Source organism: Gracilinanus agilis, chromosome 1 (genome assembly GCF_016433145.1).
Source record: "Gracilinanus agilis isolate LMUSP501 chromosome 1, AgileGrace, whole genome shotgun sequence".
In the NCBI taxonomy this organism is placed as follows: Eukaryota; Metazoa; Chordata; class Mammalia; order Didelphimorphia; family Didelphidae; genus Gracilinanus; species Gracilinanus agilis.
Window position 1 is genome coordinate 336,727,539 of NC_058130.1, and position 23,193 is coordinate 336,750,731.

General features: G+C 41.4%; 1 long non-coding RNA gene across 2 annotated transcripts; it reads right to left on the reverse strand.

Annotated features, from left to right (window-relative positions):
• Positions 1-17,341: 17,341 nt before the first annotated feature.
• On the reverse strand, positions 17,342-19,466 carry LOC123231432. Of its 2 annotated transcripts, none has more exons than XR_006505111.1 (3): positions 19,385-19,466; positions 18,420-18,498; positions 17,342-17,828 (listed from the first exon to the last, which is right to left on the reverse strand). It is a non-coding gene; the product is annotated as an uncharacterized LOC123231432 (long non-coding RNA). The 2 variants fall into 2 exon arrangements; XR_006505112.1 differs by having other exon boundaries at positions 18,420-18,552.
• Between the last annotated feature and the right edge of the window lie 3,727 nt (positions 19,467-23,193).

Genomic DNA, 23,193 nt, shown 5'->3' on the forward strand with positions numbered 1-23,193 from the left:
GGTTGTACCACAATGAGGCACCTTCTAGAAAGGCAGAATAAATGCAGGTTTTAGTCATGACAAAGCAGAACCTCTTCAGATGGTAAGTTGGGCATCACACCATTCAACCAATAGAATGAAAGAAGAAAGTATTATGCAAGCACTGTACTTAGCATTTAGTATTATCTCATTTGCTTCTCAAAATATCCCTGGGAGGTAGGTGCCATCATTGTCCCCACTTTACACCTGAGGAAACTGAGGCAAAGAGAGATTAAGTGACTTGTCAAGGGTCTCACACACAGAGCTCCTGAGTGTCTCAGGCTAAATTTGAACTCAGGTCTGAGGCAGCTGATGGTGCAGTGAATGGAGTATACATAGTAGATGCTAAATAAATGCCTATTCACTCTTGACTCCAGGTCCAATGTGCTACCTATTAGAACACCTAACTACTTCTTTACCTCTGAGAAGTGAAAGTAAAGCTTAAACTTAGCTGTCCCAGTGGATCACTGTAAAGAAAATAAGGGGGGAGGATACAAAATTCTCTAAAAGATATCTTAGTAAGGAAATAAAACTGATTTCCTGCATGTTATTTGGCTAGGTCTTTGAAATGATCCCTAGGGCAAACCTATTGTAGGAAGAGGATTATTTCTTTATTCATTTGAGGAGTTGATACATTTCAGTCATCAAGAATTTTGAACAAAGAAGCAGCCAATTCTTTTTATAAATACTTCAAACACAATTCTTCTCTAATCCAGAACTGGTGGGAAGATAGGACAATTTGTTAAGATCAATAGTCCTATTTGGTTTTATTTTAATTTGTTATTGTCCAGTCCTGTCTGACTCTTCATGATCTTGTTTGGGATTTTCTTAGCAAAGATACTAGAATGGTTTGCCATTTCCTCCTCCAATTTTTTTAACAGATAAGAAACTGAGGCAAACGGGGTTGAGTGACTTGCCCAGGGTCACACAGCTAGTAAGTGTCTGAGGTCAAATTTGAATGCAGGGCCTCCCAGCTCCAGGCTAGCTCTCTATCCACTGTAAATCAAACTTCCCTTTTTAATGTATTTTAATATTTAACATTTATATAGGGAACTTTGGTCTCTTCCCCTCTCTCATCCAGCTTCCACACAGCTGCCAAAAAGATAACCTAAAGCTCAGGTCTGACCATGTCACTCCTCTGCTTAATAAAAGCCCAGGATTCCTAATTGCTTCTAGAATCAAGCCCATAAGCCCCTCTCTTTGGCACTTAGAGATCATTGCCACCATCTACAACAGTGGTTCCCAAACTTTTTTGGCCTACCGCCCCCTTTCCAGAAAAAATATTTCTTAGCCCCCTGGAAATTAATTTTTTTTAAATTTTAATAGTAATTAATAGAAAAGATAAATGCACCTGTGACCATCACCACCTTCCTGGATCACTGCAGCACCCACCAGGGGGTGGTAGCACCCACTTTGGGAATCACTAGTCTACAGCCTACCTTTCCAGGCTTATATAATACACCTCACACATTCTATGTTCTAGGCAAACCAGGCTGGCTCTCAATCCAGTGAAAATCAAACTTCCCTTTTTAATGTATTTTAATACTTAACATTTATATAGGGAACTTTGGTCTCTTCCCCTCTCTCATCCAGCTTCCACATAGCTGCCATCTTGGTCTTCCCATCTATGACATTCCTTGTCCATCTCTTTTTACAGGCTGTTCTCTCAAATGCATCCCCTCCTTGCTTCTATCTCCTTAGACTTTCCAGTTTCCTTCAAACCTCAGCTCAGAGAAGCTTAGCCTAATTCGGGGGAATAAGAGGAATCCAAGTATCTCCATGCACACCTTTTAAAACATGAGAGGAAGATGGGAGGCCGTGTGTGGGTAGTCCAAATGAGGAATCAGAAGGCATAGGTCTGACTTACTTCCTGTGTAATTTTGGGAAAATTATTTAATGTTGGAAGAACTAGGCTTGTTGATTGACACACATTTTTTTAAAAAATTACTGTAATTTGTTATTTATCCTATCTATACAAATGTGCTTTAAATACAAGTAATTACAAGCATACATGATTGTTTTCATCCTATTATTTCTATTTTCTTTATGGAATTTTTTAAAATGAATTCCTTCAATCCATGTGTTTGTTCTTTAAACATAGCTAGCTCTTACAAAGTACTCTATATGTGTTGTCTCACTTGATCTTCACAATGACCCTGGGAGAAAGGTGCTCTTATTATCCCTATTTTGCAGATGAGGAAACTGAAATACAGCAAAGTGTAACTGGAAATTTTGAGGTCTTTGAACTACATTTCCCATGAGCCCACTGGCTTCCTGTCATTACCCACTGACGTAGACAGGAGGATAAAATTGAGGGTCTGGGGTGGGCTAGTTCTCTTTCCTTGCTATGGTGGCAAGGAATAGTGGGCCATGTGAACAGCCTAGGCTAGCATGGCACATGGTTTTATTTTCTAGAGCTTACTAATAAATCTTACAAAACCATTATAATTTAAAAGTTATCATTATATATTCATTTTAATTTTTACAAAAGTTAAGTGACCTGCCCAAGATCACAAAGCAAAGTCTAAAATAGAACTTGAATTTATTTCTGCCTGACACTTCAAGTCTATTGTTGTTTCCATTGTGCCACTAAGGAGGCCTCAGTTTCCTCAGATATAAAATGTTGATGCTAACTATCATGAGATTATTGTAAGCATTAATAAAGTAATATACGTAAAGTGCTTTATAACCACATACATGTATGTGTCAATTGTTATTTTGAGTTTCCTTTAAATAATCTATTGTCTTTTAAAAATAAATAATTTAAATAAATAATAAAGCTGTGTGTTTTTTTTAAAAACCCTTACTTTCAGATTTAGAAACAAAACTAAATATCAGTTCCAAGGAAGAAGAGTGGTAAGGGCTAGGCAATTGGGGTTAAGTGACTTACTTGCCCAGGGTCACACAGTTAGGAAGTGTCTGAGGCCAGATTTGAACCTAGGACCTCCCAACTCCAATCTGCTCTCTATCCACTGAGCCACCTAGCTGTCTCATGTTATGTGCTTTAAAAAAAATGTTCTCCAATGAAGGGAAAATGACCTGGAGTAGAGAGAAATGAGCAGAGACACCAGCTAGAAGACTTTTTGTAATAGTCCTAGTGTATGGTTATGAGAATCTGCCCCAGGATGGTGGCTGTGTCAGAGAAGAGAAGTAGCCATATAAAAGAGATATTGCAAATATAGAACTGATAGGCCTGGAAGAATGAGAGAGAAGAATCAAAGATGATACCAAAGTAGAGAGCCCACGTGATTAGGAGGATGAACGTACCCCTTCACAGTAATAGTAAAGTTAGGGAAAGAGAAAGGTTTGGAGGGAAAAGACAATGAGTTTCAGATTTGGAGATATTGAGTTTAAGATAGTTACAGGGCATCTAACTTTTGAAGTGTCCAATAGGGTGTTAGAGATGTGAGTCTACAGGTTAGGAGAGAGTTAGGGCTGGATAAATATATCTGAGAATAATTGGTATAGAGATGATATGTGGATCCACTAGAGTTGATGAGATTTTCCATGAGATCAGAATAGAGGGAAAAGAGAAGAGAGCCCAAGGTGGAGGCCCTCTCATGGTTAGTTTTCAGCCATGCTCAGTGATCATGACCTGGATAAAGATCCAACAAAGAAGACTTAGAAGAAGTGATCAGAGAGGCAGAAGGAAAACCAAGAAAGAGTAGTGACAGGAAAACCAGAGAGAAGATAATATCAAGGAAAAGAAGATGATCGACTGTCTCAAAGGCTGCAGGGAGATCACAAAGGAGTAATATTGAGAAAAGGCCATTGGGTTTGGCAATTAGGAGATCATTGGTGACTTTGGAGAAAGCAGTTTTAGTTGAATGATGAGATGGAAGCCAGCCTTAGAATGCAGTGGCAAACTAGGTGGTAATTTATCTTTTTTAATATTATTCTCATGAATAAAAACTATATTCATTTCTGACGCTGAACTGTTTAACTCGTGGGGCAAGAACTTTCTCTTCCAGATCTTCAGTAGTTGTGGCTGCTAAGGAAGGTGTGTGTGGTAGAGGAAGGGCTATAGCACCTGCAGAGGAACTTGCCAGGTAGAATCAGTACAAAAGTTGTTTCTTTGGGTGATGGCTATGGGGGTTGAGTGAGACCTAGAGCTAGTGGTCTGGGGGATACCACTCTCCCTAGAGTTTTTTGGATCAGAGTCTTGGATTGCTTCCATGGGAGTCTGGGGTAGTGGTGGGGTGCTGGTTGAAGTGGTAGCAGTTGTTTAATCTGCCTAGCACACACCACACTCTCTCAGAGTGCCTTGATGTTTGATAATAAATCCTTTATCCTTAGAGTATATCTTTTTCAATCATTAAGGAAATAATTTACGTGGCTCTCTTACAAATCTTCTCTAACTTCTTCCAAGCATCTTGTGAGCTGTCCAGTCCCATATTATACACAATATGCTGTTGCCTCTGGAAAGATCAAACTCGCTAGTCCTCCCACACCCCTTAGAGATAACTGGGGCCTAAAAGTCATATCCAAGCTATATCAGTTACAGTCTTTATGTAATCACAGCTTCATAGAAACTCAGTTCAATTCAATAAACATTTATTAAATACCTACTAAGTGCAAGGCACAGTGCCTGGTGATACAACAATGAAATAAGAGAGAGTTCCTGCCCATAAGGAACAAGCCTCATAAAGGGCATCTCTACATTATTCATTCCTTTGTGTTCACTTCTTATTGGGATTTCATGTAAATTTGCATCTTTAGGGAAATTAAGTACATGAGCTACAGCTGGTTGTGTTCTTTGAGCATTGTGGTGGTAGTGGGGTGGGGTGTGGTAGACAGGAGGCAGTGGAGACTACAAGGTTGGTAAAAGTAGAGAGAGTCATAAGAAAACAATGGTGGAACTAATGCAAATTTTCATGCTTCACTGAATTTTTGCAGGGGTTTAAGAATTTAGAAAATGGTTTGCAAAGCTGGTCATTTCCCTCCCAGCAATACAAAATTTCAAATGCTATTTTGCCATAGACTTCCAGGCATACTCCTGAAGAATCTCCAGCATTAGAAGGCTTCAGACGTTGGTACAGGATTTAAACCTAGATCATCCCTGGTTCGATCTTTACTCTCAACCAAAACACAACTTTATTTTGGTAATATGAGGGTTAGATTTTTGTTGTGTTTTTTTTAAGCACTACAAATGGACTGGAGAAGGACATGGCAAACTGGAGAAGGACATGGCAAACAACTCTAGTATCTTTGCCAAGAAAATCCCAAATGGGATAATAAAAAGTTGAGTGACTAAAATGACTGAGTAACAACAAAAATGGCAAAATCTGCCTAGAATAACAGATTTAAACCCATCATCAATAGTAAGCCACTTTTATGGTCTTTAACAGAAGTGATTAGGTGCATAGGGTTGTGCAGTTCAGATGAGGGTAGAAAGTGGTTTGCAAACACTGGAGTGCTGTACTTCCAGGGCTCTTCACTCTGGATTGCTTCACCTCTTCACTAGCAGATTTCCTTACTCAGGAGACCCCATTTTCTGCCTAGCAAGTCCCTAACCTGTACATATGCTCCAGCCATGTTAATTTCACTCCCAGCTGGACTCTCTGAATTCCTCTCCCTTCTTCATCTTCCCCCTCACCTTCACCATCCCAGATGATTTCCAGTTTTCCTTTGGATCTTGTTTTCCCCCATTAAAATGTAAACTCCTTGAGAGTCTTATTTGCTTGTATTTGCATCTCCAGATCTTAATTTACTGTTTGGTACATAATAAACAGTAATAAGTCCTCTCTCTCTCTCTCTCTCTCTCTCTCTCTCTCTCTCTCTCTCTCTCTCTCTCTCTCTCTCTCTCTCTCTCTCTCTCCTTTTGTCTGTCTCTCTAGCTAAATTAGTTACTAGATATTAAAATATGTGAGCAAGAATGACACAAGGTAAATAAAATCATCTGAAAATTTGGTGTGGGAGGGCAGGTAGGTGGCTCTGTGGATTCAGTGCCAGCACTAGGGATGGGAGGTCTTGGGTTCAAATTTGACCTTAGGCACTCTATGATGCTGAACAATTCACTTAACCCCCATTGCCCAGTCCCTATCATTCTTCTACCTTAGAACTAATTTTCAGTATTCATTCTAAAATAGAAGGTAAATTTTTTCTTAAATCTTAAGAAATTTTTTTAAAGAAACATAATAGGGACAAGATTAAGGGAATTTCCTGGTGGACCTCACAAGTCAAGAAATCTGATCAAATATATTGATACCAAATCTGTAGGTTAAAATTATTATCAAATTTACATACACATGCATGTAAAAGCACACGCATTTATTACATGTGTAGGTATAAATATGAATATATATCTCTTTGATTCTTTATAAACAAAACTGTATAACAGATGCCCAAAGCCATTTACATAATTTTCTTGTTCTTTGTATGCTGAAATATTTGTCCTTATTGATGTTTATTAAACTCCTGATAAAGAAAAAGAAGGATGAGAAAAGGAGAAAAGAAAAATGTGACAGGACTAACACATCAAGGCATTGGGGCTCATTGGTAATGGGGACCTGAAATAAAAAAATATATATATATAGGCCCAGAATAAAACTATATAGGCCCTAGATAAATGGAAAAGAGATCTCTCTTAATCTTTTTGGGCAATTCAAAGCTAGGTAACACAGTGAATAGATCCAGGCCTAGCGTGACCCTAAGCAAGTCACTTAACCCCAATTGCCTGGCCCTTTTTGCCCTTCTCCCTTAGAATCAAACAGAAGGTAAGGATTTGGGGGCAGGGGTGTTCCAGTTTTTTTTCTGGATCTCTATTTCCTCATCTATAAAACAAAGGAGTTGAACTAGATGGCCTCTAAGGTCCCTGCCAGATCCAGAGCTATGATCCCATCATAGAGATCTCTATCATCCCAGAACTGTTAGCACTTAAACTATAATTTAAGCCAAGATTTCATTTTTGAACTTTGAAATAGACATGGTTTCCATGCTGTCATTACTTTGCTGTTCTTTTGTGAAAATTTTTTTATTTTATTAATCATACTAAAAATAAATAGATTTGGGGGCCCTGGGCTGTATTTCTCTGCCTATTGTGTGAGTGTGAGTGTGAGTGTGTGTGTGTGTGTGTGAACTTGAGTGGTTGTCAAACAAGAGGTCTGGGTTCTTCCCACTGCCAGCAGAAGCAACAGCCAGAGCACAGGAAATCATATTATAAGGGTAAGCTCCTGGCTGGCAGAAGTGTGTTAACCTTTCATCCATGTCATTGGGTTTAATATGCTGACTTTGTAGTAAAAGCTTCTTCTTTAAGCCGAGGGTTCATAAAAAGTGTTACTGGTCCTTGATGTTCCCAGTCAAGGATAGTAAGGAAAACAGAGCTCTGAATAGCTCACATTGATTGCAGCAAACAGAGAGCTGGGGGGTCAGCATGGTGCCCCAGCTCGGCCAGCCCCATAGAACTGAACAGCTATTCATAGCTGCTGGAGAACATCCAAGCTGTTAGTGTAAATTTACTTGTATCATCTTTGCCGAGAGGAACTGTAGGGTCCCCAGTGCCTCCTGGCTGATTCAGATAGACTGCTTATTTGTTTAGTCCTGTAATGATATTATCCACAGGACTAGAGCCACACAGGGAGGATTAGGGATTCCTGGAGGAGAGAGGCTGTGTGTGTTTATTGCCGTGACAGCCCTTCACAACACAAGCCAAAAGTAGCGGCTAGTTTTTTAGCTCTTCCGTCTGCCAGCACCACACACAGAGGGCACCCACATGCAAGGTCTAGAGGGACAGTCTTGGGAATGTGACTCTATGATCCCAGATTTCTAGAAGATATAGATTTGTGACACTATCTGGCTCAATCTTCTAATTTCACAGATGAGGGAACTGAGGCCCAGAGAGTTTAAGTGACTTGCCTCAGGATACAGAGGAAGAACCATGATTCATAATTGGATCCTCAGTCTTCAAATCTATTATCTTTTCCATTATACCATATTATAGATTAATCATTATCATCATTATGGATTCCTGGAAACTCACATTAATAAAATGATAACAGCTAGAATTTATATAGCTCTTTAATGTTTGCAAAGTGATTTACACATTATCTCACCTGAAGTTTATAGCAACCCTGTGAAGTAGGTATTATTATTATTCTCATCCATATTATGGCAGTAAAGAAACTAAAGTTTGGGAGGTTAAATGACTAGTCCAAGGTGACATAGTTAAGTAAATCTCTGAGTCAGATTTGAACAGTCTTCTTGATTCTAGTTCTAGCTCTGAATCCACTATGTCATCTATAACATTTGGATACTTCACATATATTTTCTCATCTTATGCCATCAAGGAAATTAAACTTCAGACCAGGAATCAGCTGTCTTCTGAAAAATGTGGAGAGATGCGATTGTCTTTAGTATGTTGGCTGTGTTGATGTCTAATCAAGCATTAGAATTATAGAAGCTAAAATTCTGAAAGGTCATCTGGTCCATAGTCATAACAAAGCATCAAGGAGACAGCTAGGTGACTCAGTGGAGAGAAAGTCAGACCTAGCTAGAGACAGAAGAGCCTGGATTTGAATCTGGCCTCAGACACTTCCTAGCTGTGTGACTGAGCAAATCACTTTCCCCCATTGCCTAGCCCTTGATTGCTCTTCTACCCTGGAACCAATATACAGTATTGAGTCTAAGATAGAAGATAAGAGTTTAAAAAAAAAAAAGCATCAGTTCTTGGGTGACCTATGACTTGAGTTGCTTTTAATTCCCAAATCTTGGTTTCTTAAGAAGAGCCATAGTCTGTGAACTAAGCTTTATGGGGACAGTCAGAATTCAGGTAATCAGGATGGTTACATATAGCTCATTTGTGATGCCAGGATTGTGAGGGATTACATAGATTGGTAGAAAATGGAGGCCATTGCTCCCTTGGCCAGATAAAAAGGAAGAACCTGACAGAAAACACAGTGCAGACTGGTACCTGATTTATTTGGAAAACTCCCAGGGCTCCATTATATGATCATGCTTCCTTGAGAGCCTACTTTTCCTACAGAGGATGGAGTGGTTGAGAAAGAAGAGGGAAGCCAGAAAGGCAGGGTAGAGTCCCTCAGTATCATGTGATCCAGCTCTAGTTCTCCAGAGATTGCCTACCACAAGGTAATAACTATCTCTCTCTCCATTTAGCCTGTGTCCCCTCTGAGTCACACTTACAATGGAAAAGTGCCCAGACAAGATTAGCAACAATTAAGTCTTTGGGTGTAGCCAGCCCACTAGCAATGCTAGCTGCTCCATGACTTGACTGGCTGGCCAGGTACTTAGGAAGGAATGAGGGGCAAAGGCTGAGGAAGTCGAAAGGGAAATTGCACTTGGGTAAGTGCAAGGAGGTCAGCAGAAGGCCCACCATTAGGTCTCTGGATGCATAAATAAGGGAAAGAGCAATCTGGGGCTCATTCATCCAAAATGAGAAGGGATTCATTTTGAAAAGAGAAAATCTGGTAGAATTATGAATAGAAATAATCCCTGGGGGAAATTTTTAAAAACTATCGGAGGGGGCGCAGCTGGGTAGCTCAGTAGAGTGAGAGTCGGGCCTAGAGACAGGAGGTCCTAGGTTCAAACCTGGCCTTAGCCATTTCCCAGCTGTGTGACCCTGGGCAAGTCACTTGACCCCCATTGCCCACCCTTACCAATCTTCCACCTATGAAACAATACACCAAAGTACAAGGGTTTAAAAAAAAAAAAACTATTGGAGGGGGCAGCTGGGTAGCTCAGTGGATTGAGAGTCAGGCCTAGAGATGGGAGGTCCTAGGTTCAAATCTGGCCTCAGACAGACAAAGCTGGTCAGCTGTATGACCCTGGGCAAGTCACTTGACCCCCATTGCCTAACCCTTACCACTCTTCACCTTGGAACAAATACACAGTATTGACTCCAAGATGGAAGGTAAGGGTTTAAAAAAAGAACAAAACTATTGGAGATTTATTTTAAAATAGCCCTGCTGCTAACCCAAAGACAAAGCTCTGCCATAGCAGTAGGAAAACCAGGAATAGGGTCCCGTTGGGCCACACAGAGCACCCTGGCTAGTCCCAAGGTCAGCAGCACCATTCCACATAAGTACACAAACCTCATCTGTCTCAGACTGAGTCGAATTGTGGGAAAGCAAAACTATTTTGTAAAAAATAGAATGTAGGGGTTAAATGAGAGAGAGAGAGAGAGAGAGAGAGAGAGAGAGAGAGAGAGAGAGAGAGAGAGAGAGAGAAGAGAGAGAAAGACGGGCCCCCAGCCCGTCCAGAGCCCACTTTCCAAAGGTTGAGTCAGCTTGTGAGCACATTTTGAAATCAGAGGATGCCCGCCAAGGTCGCCTTTAGAGTTAACCCCAGGCCCAGTTCACTCCAGGCCACCCAATCTGCAACTCTTTCAAGCCCAAAACCAGGAAAAAGCTGCTCAATCCCTAGATAGGGGATGGGGGAAGGAGCGGAGGTTGGCGGTGGGAATTGAAGACGCACTGAGGGACCCACAGAGCAACCAATTAAAGGGGGAGGGGGTTAGAAAAGCAAAAACACACACCTATATTTTAATGAATAGGACAGTTAGGGGGCACTCTACACGCATTAAACAGACTGTTGGGGGGCGGGGGGAGGCTGAGAAACCTTGCTGTTTCTGAAGGAACCATTGAGCTTGATTGGGTTCCCCGACATCCTCTCCTAAGAGAGTCTGAACCTGCCAAAAAATCATTTACAAATAAAGATCTCTCAGAAATGTGCCCTACCTTGGGCCAAAGAGGCGAACCCTTTTTCCAATAAATATTTGGCTAGGAAGGGGGGAGGGGGGAGCGAGAGTAACAAAGGGAGCCAGCAGCCTCGGTTTGTTTAGATTGCCCGCTCTGAGCTGGAACTGCCCGGCCGCAGCTGACCACGGATCCAGATAGGTTAATTTCCACATGGAGCTGCAGAAACCCTATCCCCGGGTTGCGAAGCGTGGGTCAGCCAAGGCATGTTAATCTGTTTAGCATGTGTGCTGCGCCGAGGAGCCAGACCACCGGGGTGCAGGAGGGGCAGCAGCGGCGGCGCTCTTTGGGGGGAGTTAATAAAGAGCTTAAGGGAAATACGTGCATAAAGGTTTCAGTTTGTGGCCCGCCGCCCGCGGCGGCGTCGGAGCCCGAGCGTCCCGGGGTGGCAGGCTGGCCCCGTGGGTCCCGCTCACCGGGAGAGGAGAAGGGAAGGCCGGGTGCAAAGCGGGCATTGGCCAGAGACTTCCTTGACTCTTTCTTTTCCTCGGAAACATCAGGCAAGAAATAAGGTCAAGGCTGACCTCCCCCACTCTCACCCCCCACACCTGGCGCCTGGAAACCGCGCAGTGGGCAGGGACCCTCCACGCCGTCCCCAGGTGCGCTCCGGGGAACTGGGCCAGCGAGCCGGGATTGCTGCCGCCTCTGCTGTCGCCCTGTCATTCAGCCCGAGCGGGCGGAGGCACCTTTTGGGGGCACTGGAAAGAGGAAAAACCAGGGGTGAGAAGCTTCTTCTCCGCCAGGCTCGGGGCGCCCTTGCCAGCGCCGGCGCAGCGGCCGGGCCCTCCCTTCCTCCCTCCCCAGCCAGAGACAAGCTGTTCCCCCACCTTCGGTGCAGGGTGGGAGTCTTTTCGCTTCGCTGTAATCATTATTAGCTTAGGCAGTGGGGGGAGGAGGGGATCGAGAGGTTAGACATTTAGAACATTTTTAACTAATCAAAATATTTGCTGATGAGTATTTATTTTTACAAGGGCTCGGTTTGGCTGGAGACTTCCCGCGCAACCATAGAGGCTGCCGTATTAGGTTTGCGACGAAGCCAGATGCGGTCGGGATTATTGAATCTAGACTCTGGAGATCAGTCACTCAGGAGATGTTTCCCTGGAAGACGCTTTCCCAAGACCCTTCTTTCTGCATATTGCGCTCAGAACATAACCAGATGTCCCCTAAAGCCCCTAGCAGCTTCGTGCCTTATACCCCGGCCAAATGAAAAGGGGGTGGGGGTGGGTGGGAGGGGGAGCAAAGGGAACACCCGGCGTCTCTCTTCACCAGCTATCCACGGCGGAAAGTTGGGGCCCATGGACCCTCCCCCAGAAGCCCAAATAACTCTTTAAGCTTTGTTATTGTTTTCAAAAAAGTGAATTCAAAACTATTTCGCAGTATCCCTATACCTGTTTGCAAGCCTTCCCCCCAACCCATGCAGTGTTTTCATGCACCTCTTTTCCTCTCTACACTCCATTTCTTGCAGAGATGGAGCAAGTTTAAAGTTACTTAAATCAATTAAACATGTTCGTATCTTTGGAGGTGGTGATTTGTAATATCAAGGTAACTGATTAAAGAATGGGCTCAGCTCAAATAATCGCATAACTTTATGAAAAAAGTTTAATGCCTTGGAATACCAATGAGTGGGAAAGAGACAAATACCTCTTATCTTTTAAATATATGTAATATAAGTACAACTTCAGAGACCCATCTGCTAACTCCTGCTACCCCTGCAAAAATATCTAAATGCAGAACAAATACATAAAATAATTTGAATGTATGAGGTCTTTATTTTTGTGTTTGTTTTTAGTGAAATGTGCTTTAGCAGCATCTCTGTAAAATTAAGTCAAAGCGGTTCCTCTAAGGGTAAGTGGCAATGGCTTAATATTTGAAAATGGGGGGAATATAGCTAAACTGCAGGGCCTATCCAAGAAGAAGAAACAGATATTGGGAAATGATCAGAGATGATTCTCTATCCTCTTGGAGAACAGGATTTAAATTTTATATTATCCTAGGAAATTTTAAGTAGGCATAAACAAAATGAAAGTCAAATGGAGAAGTGTAAAGTATTTTATGGATAGAAAACAAAACCCAAGTGTCTAGGGTTGGATAGGTTAGATTTTGAATAAAAATGGTCGAAAAGGATCTTAGGGTCATAGTGAGTCAACAGATAAATAGTTTACACAAGTCTTATATAACAAACAGGTCATTTAGATGTAGAAACAGTATGGTTGTTTGAAGAAGCCATAAGCCAGGTCTCTTTTATGAAATGTTCCATTTTGTCTGGGGTCCCACAAATGGAAGGATATAAGAAGGCAAAGATGTCTCTCTCCTTCTGCTTCCTTGATTTGCTTTGTTTGCATTGGGCTTTGCATGTCCAGACCCTGCTGGCTCTAAGGTGGCCATCTGTCTGATTTTTATGCATGCCTTTGACAGATCAAAGATTGTTATCTATGGCCCTATGAAATGTGAAAGAAAGAACTTTGAGTCTGACCCTGAAATGAAAACAGAAAGGGAAAGAATCATTATCAAAATTATATACATCCTTCAGAGGTAGAATAAGGGGTAGATTTGCCTAGGGTGCAACCAGCGGCATTTTTTTATTTAGATATGTTATTTGTACTAGAAAATGCCATTATCGGTGGCATGTAGACAATTATGTGATGAAAACAATTCAAGGGCAGTGAGGTAGCAAAGTGAATCGAGAACATGGAGACAAAGAAGGTCCTGGGTTCAGATGTGGCCTCAGACACTTCCTATCTGTGTGACCCTGGGCAAGTCACTTACCCCCAACTGCCTAGCCCTTGCCATGCTGTCATAGAATTGTTACTAAGACAGAAAGTAAAAGTTAAGGGGGTGGGGGTGGGAGGAGAGACATTCAGATAAAGGTTCAAAGCCTGTGTAATCCTGGACAGTCATTTTACCTCTTTCTGCCTCAGTTTCTCCAACTATAAAAAATATGGATAATAATAACATTCATCTTCCAAGGTTATTGGGCAAATCAAATGAGATAACATTTGTAAAACATTTAGCACAATGCCTAGCACATAGTAAGTGTTTAATAAATGCACATTTCCTTCTTCAGTGGACATTCAGTAGTAAAGTCTGTAAGGACAGGGAAGTATTTCACTTTTGTTTTTGTTTTTCTCAGGCCTAGCCCAGCGCCTGTACATGATCATTGATTAACAAGTGTTTGTTGATTGATTCGCTTAACAGAAAGGGAGAACTCTTTTCCAGCCTTGCCCAAAGCACACAATATCTTTTTCCAGCATGGTAGGCATCTGAATTACACTGAATGTTGTTGGCAGGGGTTCCTAGCAAAGAGAAACAAACTCTTTGGAGTCAAAGGAGAGAATGGGTTTCAGCATTTATTTCCATCCCTTTCACTCAGTGGCTTCAGGTGTAAGAAACTCTCTTTCCTAATGTTTGCCCCTCAAGAAAAGGACACCAATAATATGTCTGTATTCTCAATCCATCAATAAGTTCTGAAGCTTGGGAATGGGAAAGGCACAAGCTTTCTGGAGATGATGAGGCCTCTAGTTCCCTCCATCACCACCCAAGAGGAAAAGATGTCCACACCGGCAATAAATGTTTAGGAGACTGGGTAAAGGGAACACTGGTGACAAGTCCTGGCCTCTCTTTTTTCCTTTGAGCTTCTCCTCTCTAGCATCATGGAGATGAGACCTAAAATAAGGCAATAGACACCAAAAGGTTAGATCATTTGCCCAAGTCACCCAGGTAGAAAATAACAGAACTGGATTCTGAACCCAGATCCTCTGACTTCAAATCTGATCTTCTTTCTATTTGTTTTATGCTACTTATGACTTCAGGCCTTACCAATTTTCTCCTTCCAGGGAATCCCATCAGTCCTTACTATCTCTGTTTGACACTTAGCATCTGTTGCCTTGTATTGTGAATTCTCCTTTTCATATATGTGTATTGTTTATCAAATTAGACCATGAGCCCCCAGAAGGTGGAGACCAGGACTTGTTCCTCTTTGTATGCCCAGTGCTTAGTATAAGATTTCAAGTAGATCTTGGTGTTGATAAGGCTCAAAAGTTTGTTTCAAATCCTTAAATTCCCCCTAGAACCCAGGTTGTATTGGTACTAACAATAAATTTTAGATGGCATATCAGTTCCTTGGGCAGACATTGTCTCTCCTCTCTTAGGGCAGTGTATTCTGCTCCTCTAGGCTTTGTTGGAGTTTTTGGGGGGTACTAGGAGGGGATGGATATACTGGGGCACTTGGCTGGGGGTAAGCATTGAGTGTGTAGAGCCAAATCGGGAAGAAGAGTACAAGAAGGGCCAGAGGCAACAGTGAATAGATTATCCAACAGCCTAGAAATGCTCCGGTCCTGGAAGGGCACTATCAACCTCAACAGAATGTCTTTGGAATGAAGCAGACAGATCAATAACCCCAGGCCAAGCCAGAATTTGCAAAAAGTAAAAAACCAGGCCAATCAAGGAAGAGGGTCTGAGAAGGAGCAAAGAGTTTGTCCCAACTCCTCAGGCTCAGTGAACTCAGGATCCCAAAGAGTTTTTAGCTGGGATGTTGGAGGAGAAAGTGGTCGGTCTTTTCCCCCTAATTGACCAGATAAGCCACAGCAGGGAACAGCTGCTATTCTCTGGAAACTTTTCCACCCAAGGCAATTGTATCAGGTTAATGGTGGGCATCAGGTTGGGTCTTCCCAGTCCCCATTCCATCATCACTCCTGATCCTAACTTTGAAGATGAATTCTCTATTTGCTATTTAAGAATTTGTCCTTTTGGCCTCACGAAAGTGCATTTCTCTTTCTGTACATGGCCCAGTTCTGATTTAGCTTAACTCTTGGGTTGGCCTTCCCCATCTATCCTTCCTTGCTTCCAGCCCCATCCCTTATCCTAAACCATCTCAGATCCTATCCTAGAAGGCTGGCTGGCAAAAAGACCTGCCACCACCCAGAAGGAGTCCTCCCCCTCTCTCCTTTCCATAGCGCTGTTTGGCTGCCCCAGTGCCTTAGATAGAAGGAGAGTTAACAACTCTCTTCCTGCTGGTTAAGAAGGAAGCCACTACCTTACAATCCCTGGCACTTATTGGGGCCTAAGTCTTTAGGGTTTTTTTCATTCATTCATTCATTCCTGCAGAGGTAACTTTACTTTTTTTTTTTTTTTTTTGGTCCTTATCTTCTGTCTTAAAATTGATACTATGTATAGATTCCAAGACAAAAGAGTGGTAAGAGTTATGTGATTGGGGTTAAGTGACTTGCCCAGGGTCACACAGCTAGGAAGCATCTGAGGCCAGATTTGAGCCCTGGATTTCCCAACTCTAGACCTGGCTCCCAATCCACTGAACCATCTAGCTACCTCTAGTAACTTTATTTTTAAAAAATAACTGTCAGCCTGAAGATGCTGGGAAATTCATTTACTTTATTTTTGGTTAAGGATTCACTCCCTCCTTACCTCCCTCCCCTCCAACCCTGAAAAATGTAAGAAGACATTAAGAAAATTCTTCCTGTGTTTTTTGGGGCCACCAGTAGACCAACTGAACTGATAAGGGGAAAAAAAGTAGCCCTATTCTTAGGAAAGGTAGTCATGGCACTTATTTAAGAAGCATACCCGCTCCAGGTTGTTAAGTCACACTTATTTGGGGCAGAAATTAATTTCTCACTATATTTAGTGAGGCAGCACCAGCATTATAATCACATTACTAATAATTGTACCGGTTCCAGGTACTTGACTGACATTCCTCATTCATTTTGTTGTCCTGCTCAGAAGACAGACAGCCAAGATTATCAGGACCTTCATACAAATGGGAAAATAACAAGAACGTCCTTTTAAAAGTCAGGGTTTACCAGTGGAATTGTGCGTTGGCGAAGGGGGGTAAGGGGAACATGAAATATGTAACTAGGGGAAAATATTCAAAATAAAAATTTAAAAACAAAAATAAATAAAATAAATGAAACAAAATAAAAAAATAAAAGTCAAGGTTTAACAGTCCACTGGTATCTGCCAGTTAAATAGCCTCCAAACTCTTCTTTTAGCTGGTAAACCCTGACTTTGTTTGTTTTTCATCATATAGAAGATGTTATAGGAATTTTATTTCTTCTTCTTTTTTTTTATAAACCCTTACCTTCCGTCTTGGAGTTAATACTGTGTATTGGCTCCAAGGCAGAAGAGTGGAAAGGGCTAGGCAATGGGGGTTAAGTGACTTGCCCAGGGTCTCACAGCTAGGAAATGTTTGAGGTCAAATTTGAACCTAGGACCTTCTGTCTCTAGGCCTGGCTTTCAATCCACTGAGCTACCCAGCTGCCCCCAGGAATTTTCTTATTCTTAAATAAACAGTAAAAAGTAAGTTGGCAGGGAGAAAAATTAACCCTTCCGGGCTTAATCTCATAAATTTTCATCCATAGCTCAGGAGCAAATATTTTTTTAAATAGTCATGGATGACACAGATTTTTATAGCACATCCTCCAGTTGATGGTTAATAAATAGATGGCAATAATGGTAATAGATAGTAGAAATTTCTTGGGGAGACAGAGGCCGGAGTGGAGAAAGAAGGGAGAATAAAATGCCAGTGGATTGTTAAACCCTGACTTTTATTTTTTTTTATTCTATTTATTTATTTGTTTTTTGGTTTTTTATTTTTATTTTGAATGTTTTCCCCTACTTACATATTTCATGTTCCCCTAACCCCCCTTCGCCAACGCACAATTCCACTGGTAAACCCTGACTTTTAAAAGGACGTTCTTGTTATTTTCCCATTTGTATGAAGGTCCTGATAATCTTGGCTGTCTGTCTTCTGAGCAGGACAACAAAATGAATGAGGAATGTCAGTCAAGTACCTGGAACCGGTACAATTATTAGTAATGTGATTATAATGCTGGTGCTGCCTCACTAAATATAGTGAGAAATTAATTTCTGCCCCAAATAAGTGTGACTTAACGACCTGGAGCGGGTACAAAACTCAGTGGATTGTTGAAGAGTTTACTTTAACCATCGGCCTGTCATTCCAGCTAGAAACCCTCAGCTCCTCACTCCCTCTCCTAAGGCAGGCTTCTTTGTGAGGACCGGACGCCGTCCGGCAAAGACCCGAAGCTTCCTCTTCCAAAAGTGTCCCGTTCGCTTTTGTCCAAGCAGTTGCTTCTGAAATCGTAAATTCCAAAAGAGACAATGAAAATTGCAATCACGAGGGGTAGCAGAAGCCAAACACATTAGGAACATATTCCTTGAGCAAATCACATAATCCCGGACACGCGGGAACACATGGTTTGCCTCAAACATGTTTCATTTTGTCATCGCATTGAGTGTACAGTATTTCTCTTTGGGTGCAAGAGTGATTGATATCGCTGGGAGAGTTGTTTGTAAGAACATGGAAGTTGCCAAAGCAAACACGTTGGAGGGAAGTGTGGAGAAGGGGAGCAGGAGTATTTGGAGTCGATCTGGGCTTGGGAAGTTCATGCAGAGGTGAGACAGTTAGATGTAGAACAAATAAAAACATTCTGCACACTTCATCTACATAAATTATATACAGAAATTTGCTCTTTGTAGCCATTAGCGGGGCAGTTACAACTCTCCCCCAGGGTTTGGAAGAGAATTTGGGCTCCGAGCCAGTTTTCCTTAGTGAATGATTTGTGACTTTTGCTCCACATGAATGAATCTATTAATATTTAGATCGCCCTGATTTTAATCCACAAAAGCTGTATTCGCTGAAAAACAAAACAATAATCTATTTACCTTCTGTGGTGTCCCCTGGAGTCCTAAATCACGTAGGGCGGTGATGCATGTTCATAGATTTGTCTGATGGTGATTTAGGCTGGTGAAGGAAAAACTTTGTAGACATCATTTTTTGCTGGGTTTTTCTTTTCTGCTATGTGATTTAAAAAGTCACTCTGAGTAATATTCAGCAGCACTTAGAATCATGCTAATGGAGCATTTTTCCTTTTCGAGATACTTAAAGATAAGATTTTTGAACTTTGTTTTTCCTAAATGTACTAGCACATAGACACAAGCACAGAAACTACAGATATATACATTTATGTGTGAGTGCTCAAATACATATTAACATGATGCTAATTTGATTTTTTAGTTTAATTTTTAATTTAATTTTTTAAACCCTTACCTTCCAGCTTAGAATCAATACTGGGTATTGGTTCCAAGGCAGAAGAATGATACAGGCTGGGTTTTCTTGTCAAAGGTACTAGAGAAGTTTGCCATTTCCTTAGTCCAGCTGATGTTACAGATGAGGAAACTGAGGCAAACAGGGTTAAGTGACTTGCCCAGGGTCACACAGCTAGGAAGTATCTGAGGTCAGATTTGAACCCAGGACCTCCCATCTCTAGGCCTGGCTCTCTATTCACTGAACCATCCAGCTGCCCCCTAATTAGATTTTTTTTTTGACCCTTAAATTCTGTCTTTGAATTCATATCATGTATTGGTTCTAAGGCAAAAGAGTGGTAAGGACTAGGTATTTGGGGTTAAGTGACTTGCCCAGGGTCACACAGCTAGGAAGTGTCTAAGGCCACAGTTGGACCTAGGACTTCCTGTCTCCAGGCCTGGTTCTATCCACTGAACTGCTTAGCTGCTCCAATACAAACTAGTTTTTGCCTAAGTGAAGTGCTTTCTGAAAATGTATAATATATATGACTATGCATATATATACACATACAATTATATATATAATTACAAAATGTGTCTACTACCTTGGGACTTGAGCTAAATAGCAGAGAGGTATTTTTCTTTTCCTTTTCTCATTAAACATATCATTGCATATGAATATTCCTGTAGAGCAAAAAAAAAAAAAGAATATTCAAGAGAGCTGGAAGAGCACAGTTACAGTAAATAAGTGTTCTTTTCAAATAAAGCCGGCACTAAAAAAATGCTAAGATACCTGGAGAACACAGACAGTGACTATGGTGCCAACTATGAACAGTAACCAGTGTGCCAGTCAGTCAATTAGCATTTAATTAAGTGCGTACTATGTTCTCAGGGCAGCTAGGTGGTACAGTGGCTAGAGAGCCATGTCTGCAGTCAGGAAGATCAATTTTCTTGAGTTCAAATCCAGCCTCAGACACTTATTAGCTGTATGACCCTAGGCAAGTCACTTAACCCTGTTTGCCTCAGTTTCCTCATCTGTAACATCAGCTGGACTAAGGAAATAGCAAACTTCTCCAGTACCTTTGACAAGAAAACCCCAAGTGCTGTCATGAAGAGTCAGATACGACTGAAAAATGACTGTACAACACATGGGGATCCAAAGGTAGGCACAATCTACTGGGAGAGACAACATTCACACTATACACAAACAAGATATATAAAGGAGAAAGTGGAGATGATCAACAGAGAGAAGACACTAGCATTAAAGGGGGTCCAAAAAGACTTCCTGGAGAAGAGATTTTAGCTAGGTCTTGAAAGCCAGGGAAGTCAGGAGATAGAGGGGAGGAAGAATTGAATTCCAGGTGTGAGGGATAACTAGGGAAAAAATACTTGAGTCAAAAGACGGAGTATCTGTATGGAGAACGTCAAGGAGGTCAGTGTGTATCACTGGCTCCTAGAATATGGAATGTAAGATGTACAAATATTGGAAAGATAGGAGGAAATCAGGTTGGGAAGGATTTTTTTCTTCTGGGTAATACATGTATTATCACAAAAAACATATTTCCATATTATTCGTTTTCATAAGTGAATAATCATATAAAACAAAAAACGAATAAAACAAGTGAAAAATCACATGCTTCCATCTGCATTCCAACTCCGACAGTTCTTTCTCTGAAGGTAGATAGCAGTCTTTGTTGTAAGTCCCTCAAAATTGTCCTGGATCATTGTATTGCTGAGAGTAGCTAAGTCTTTCTCAGTTGATCATTCCACAGTATTGTTGTTACTGTGAACAATATTCTCCTGGTTCTACTTATTTCACTCTGCATCAGTTCATGTAGGTCTTTCCAGCTCTTTCTGAAATTTTCCTATTCACTATTGCATCACCATCATATACTACAGTTCTTTCAGTCATTCCCCAATTGATGGACATTCCTTCAATTTCCAATTCTTTGCCACCACAAAAAGAACAGCTATAAATATTTTTGTACAAATAGGTCCTTCCTCCCCCCACACACACACTTTTAAAAATTTCTTTGGGTTACATATCTAGTAGTGGTATTTTGGGATGGGTTTTGAAAGCCAAACAGACGACTTTATTTTTGATCCTGGAGATAATAGGGAGCCCCAAGAGGTTACTGAAAAGGGGGCAGGCCATAACCTGGTCAGATCTGCCTTTTAGGAATACTTATTTCAGAGCTAAGTGGAGGTAAACTAAGCAGCAGGCTATTATTGCACGTCTCAGTGTTTCTGTAAATGCTCAAAGCTATGCCAGAAGTATAGTATGTCCTCTGTTTTCTATTCTCATTTAACTGCTGAACAGTTCATTGTCATTGAGACAGTTCAGTCAAGTCCCACTCCTTTTGACCCTATTTCAGATTTTCTTGGCAATTATACTGGAGTGGCTTGTCATTTCCTTCTTCAGCTCATTTTCCAGATAAGAAAGCTGAAGCAAACAGGGTGAAGTGACTTGCTCAGGGTCACCCAGATAGTAAGTGTCTGGGGTTAGATTTGAACCCAGGAAGATGAGTCTTCCTGACTCCAGGTCACTCTACCTACTTTTCAATAGCCAGCTGCTAAACAATAACCTCCTTAAGGCCACAAAACCTGGAATGTGAGAGCTGAACCAAAGAAGGAATCTTAAAAATTGCATCTAGTCTAACAGATGAAGTGGTATTCAATGCCCTTCCCCCATGACATCCATCCCAGCATCCCCTAAACACAAGTCTATAGCAAGAATGACTGGGGTATGAGTTTTGAAATACTAATGATAGCAACTGGTACTTTTCCTTTCTGTTTTCTGCAATTTGGGAACAAAGAGAACAGTATTTGAGCACAATTCTAAGGGAGGTCAATGGATTTTTGGTTCCCTTCCCTCCATGAGCCTGTAATTTCGTTGGGGTAGAGAATTTCCAATAATACTAAAACAAAAAATAAAAACTCCCCCTACAAATGCAAGTCTGCAACTATTCCATGACAGTTTGAGTTTAGTGAGTCGCCTGGGAGGGCAGTGAGAGGTTTAATGATTTGGCCAGGGTAAAATCGCCAGGATGTGTCAGAAATAGTTGAGCATAGGTCTTCCTGAATCCAAAATCAGCTTTCTCTTCACTGACTCCCATTGCTTCTCTGTTTGATGGGTTTTTTACAATTAAATTAACTTTTTATTTTTTCCATGGTTACATGATTCTTGTCTTCCTCCCCTTTTCCCTCTCCCTTTCCGGAGTTGACAAGCAATTTCACTAATGGTTTTTAATGGTAATTATTTGTTACATAAACTGAAGTGTTCTTCAATGGCCTTTCCCATGGGAAAACCAGAAAGATGTCTTGCACCTTGAATTTAAGTTGTTCCCACTAACACCATGGGCAACTAAGTGGTACAGTGTTTAGAGCACTGGCCTCAGAATCTTCATGACTGATCTTCATGAGTTCAAGTCCAACCCCAGACACTTACTAGCTGCATGACCCTGGACAAGTCACTTTACCTTGTTCCTCATCTGTAAATTGAGAGCAAAGAAACTCCAAACTATTCCAATATTTTTGCCAAGAAACTCCCCAAATGGATTCACAAAGAGTCAGACATAACTCAACAACAACAACAAACAACGTACATCTAAACTTTGGGCTCCCTCAGGGATGCTTCCTACTTTTTACATCCAGTGTTGAATCAGAATGAGTCAATGGGACAACAGAACATCTGGATGAAAAGCCGAAGCTGCAGTCAATCATCCAAATGTCTAGATATTTAGAAATACCTGGATGATCTTTCAACTGGAATAAAACCCTGAGAGGCCCCTGGAGCTGTGAGGAGACTTCCCAGCTGTGGACTGAGAAGTCAATTCTATGTCCTGAGTTTCATTGAGCAGAAATCAGAACTTCTGGGAGACATCTGGTAGCCACGGAATGCTGTGGCAAGCCCTGGAATCAGAAAGAGGTATGAGGTCTCCCCAACTCCTTGCTTCTTCCACTTTCTTATCAACCACTCGCTCCTCTGTCCCTTGTAATTTGCCTTCCTTTCCCACAACTCTAGTAAAGCTTCAATCTCCAAGATCATGATGACTTCCTACTTACCAAATCCAATGGTCTCTTTTCTCCTTCAGTTCTCAGTCCCTGGAACTTTGTAGCATTTCACATAGTTTGAAGACTTCCTCTCACCTAACACTGTCAAATTGTGTTGTTCAGTCAAGTCTTCAGTCATGTCTGACTGTGTGACCCCATCTGGGGGTTTTCTTGGCAAAGATACTGGAATGATTTGACATTTCCTTCTTCAGCTATTTTTACAGATGAATAAACAGAGGCAGACAGGATGAAATGACTTGCCCAGAGTCACATAGCTAGTGTCTGAGGCCAAATTTCAGCTTTTTAAAAGTCAATTCTGACTACATCCCTCCATATATATATATATATATATATATATATA